The 3,059-nt window shown below is 48.2% G+C and overlaps 1 pseudogene; it reads right to left on the bottom strand.

Moving 5' to 3' along the window:
• Window positions 1–643: 643 nt before the first annotated feature.
• LOC142045841 (uncharacterized) lies at window positions 644–2,713 on the bottom strand (annotated as a pseudogene).
• Window positions 2,714–3,059: the final 346 nt, after the last annotated feature.

The following is a 3,059-nucleotide window of genomic DNA, read 5'->3' on the forward strand; positions in this document are numbered from 1 at the left end:
GAGATGGATGACAGGAAAGAGATCACTTGATCATTACCTGTTAGGTTCACTCCCTCTGGGGCACCTGGCATTGGCCACTGTCGGTAGACAGGATACCAGACTAGATGGACCTTTGGTCTGACCCGGTACGGACGTTCTTATGTTCTCATGTTATGTTCTGTGAGAGTAAGGGGGAGAAGTTTATGGCGGGGTGGGAGGCTGAAGCAAATCACCTGGCCGCTCATTACGCGCAGCCAGACACCAGGGCGATTAGAAGAGTGCACTAGGAAGCGCTGCCCATCACAGAAGCTTTGAAAACCAGTTTCATGACTGGCCAGACTACGATGTGAAAGTTCTGTTTGTTGAAAACCCACCCCCTTGATTGACTCATTCCCTGTAAGCAGACCACCCTCCCCCCTTCAATCACAGCTTGCGTTCAAAGGAAATAAAGTCACTATCGTTTAAAAATCATGTATTCTTTATAAATTGATTATAAACATAGGCAGAGAACTGACAAGGTAGCCTGGGTGGGGTTTGGGAGGAGGATAGAAGGGAAGGAAAAGGCCACTAAAAAAGTTCAAAATAATGACAGCCTTTTGCTTGGGCTGTCCACTGGGGTGAAGCAGGCGGATGCACGGAGCCACCCCCCTCCCCACACACATTCTTACACATCTGGGTGAGGAGGCTATGGAACATGGTGAGGGGTGAGGGCGGTTATACAGGGGCTGCAGCAGCACTCTATGATCCTGCTGGAGTTCCTGAAGCTCCACCAGATGCCGGAGCATGTCAGCTTGATCACGCAGCAGCCCTAGCGTTGCAGCGTGCCACTTCTCATCTCGAGCATCCCTCATGGCCTCATGTTCCCTGGCATCTTTCCTGTACTTTGATACCATGTCCTTCCACTCATTCAGATGAGCTCTTTCATTGCGGGTCGATTTCATGATTTCCGAGAACATTTCGTCTCGCATCCTATTTTTTCACCGCCTTATCTGGGATAGCCTTTGGGATGGAGGAGGGAGGCTTGAAAAATTTGCAGCTGTGGGAGGAAGGGAAAAAAGGGAGAAAAGTATTTAAAAAGATACATTTTACAGAACAATGAGTATACTCTTTCACGGTGAACAACGCTATTCACATTACATAGCACATGTGATTTCGGTACAAGGCCGCATTTTGCATCTTAATATTGAGAGCCTGCGGCTTTGGTGTTAGAGATCACAGACGCAGGTCTGGGCAACAGAATTCAGCTTGCATGTGGCCATGGTAAGCCATTGTCTTTCAGCTTCTGCAGCCTTCATAAAAGCAGCGCCCTCCTTTCCCACATACCAAGCAAAGCCTGTTGAGTGCTGCGTCTTTCGTGTTAACGTGCAGCAGCAGAAACCAAACTAATTCCCCTCCATCCAATTCTCTGGAATGATCTCTTTACCCCTTCCCCCACCGCGTGGCTGGTATCAGGGAAGATCCCTGCTAGCCAAATATGAAAAGCTCAGTGCCAATGACCCCACCACCCCCCACTTGGCTAACTGCAGGGAAGGATTTCTTTTCAGCCACAGGCAAACAGCCCAGTAGAAATGGCCCCCTCTGTACCGCTTAATTATATTTCCATATTTCAATTAGATTATCATGAACTATATCACTCTCCTGAGGATAACACAGTGAGATAAAGAACGGATGTTGCTTGAATGCCAGCAAACACCAGGACCGTACACTGCCATGCTTTCTCATGCAATGATGCCAGATTACTTGCCACATGCATGGCATGGTCAAGTATCCTACCATGGAGGACAGAATAAGGCTGCCCTGCCCAGAAACCTTCTGGAAAGGCTTTTGGAGTACCTCAAGGAGAGCTTCATGGAGATGTCCCTGGAGGATTTCCGCTCCATCCCCAGACACTTTAACAGACTTTTCCAATAGCTGTACTGGTAGCGAATGCATCCCAAGTCCTCAGGGCAAATTAATCATTAAAAAACGCTTTTAAACAATGTTTTATATTTACAAAGGTACACTCACCAAGGTCCTTTCCATGGCCTCATTTTCTGGGATAATTCCTTGGGAGGATTGGGAGGGGACTTCAGTCAGGCTGAGAAAAAGATCCTGGCTGTTGGGGAGAACGGAGAGCTGTGTGCTCTCCATAAGCTCGTCGTCTTCCTTCTCCTTATCTTTCCCGTCCACAGAACCCTCAGGCATGGCTTAGATTACCCCCTCCTCGGAATCCACGGTCAGGGGTGGGGTAGTGGTGACGGATCCCCCTAGAATTGCATGCAGCTCAGTGTAGAAGCGGCATGTCTGCGGCTCTGACCCAGAACAACCGTTTGGCTCCTTTGTTTTTTGATAGGCTTCTCTGAGCTCCTTAACTTTCATGCGGCACTGATATGAGTCCCTATTGTGTCCTCTCTCCATCATGCCCTTGGAGATTTTTTCAAATGTTTTGGCATTTTTGGAATGTAGTTCTGCTAGCACGGAATCCTCTCCCCATATAGCGATCAGATCAAATACCTCCCGTACGGTCCACGCTGAAGCTCTTTTTCGATTCTCGGACTGCATGGTTACCTGTGCTGATGAGCTCTGCATGTTCACCTGTGCTGATCAGCTCTCCACGCTGGGAAAACAGGAAATGAAATTCAAAAGTTTGTGGGGCTTTTCCTGTCTACCTGGCCAGTGCATCCGAGTTCAGATTGCTGTCCAGAGCAGTCACAATGGTGCACTGTGGGATAGCTCCCAGAGGACAATACCGTCGAATTGCGGTCACACTAACCTTAATTCAAAATGGCAATGTCAATTTCAGCACTACTCCCCTCGTCAGGGACGAGTACAGAAATCGATTTTAAGAGCCTTTTATTTCTAAGTAAATGGCTTCTTTGTGTGGATGGGTGCAGGGTTAATTCAATTTAACGCTGATAAATTTGACCTAAACTCATAGTATAGACCAGGCCACAGACACGCTTCCTGTTATTGCTTCCGTCACAGCTCAGAGGCCCGGCACTCTGCAGAGACCTGCTTTCTACTGAGAAGGACTTGGGCAGTGTCATTTCACTGGTTTGGAAAGTGTGAGCCCTTGTACGGGTGGGTCCCCATTAGACGAT

The sequence above is a fragment of the Chelonoidis abingdonii genome, chromosome 22 (assembly GCF_003597395.2).
Source record: "Chelonoidis abingdonii isolate Lonesome George chromosome 22, CheloAbing_2.0, whole genome shotgun sequence".
Taxonomy (NCBI): Eukaryota; Metazoa; Chordata; order Testudines; family Testudinidae; genus Chelonoidis; species Chelonoidis abingdonii.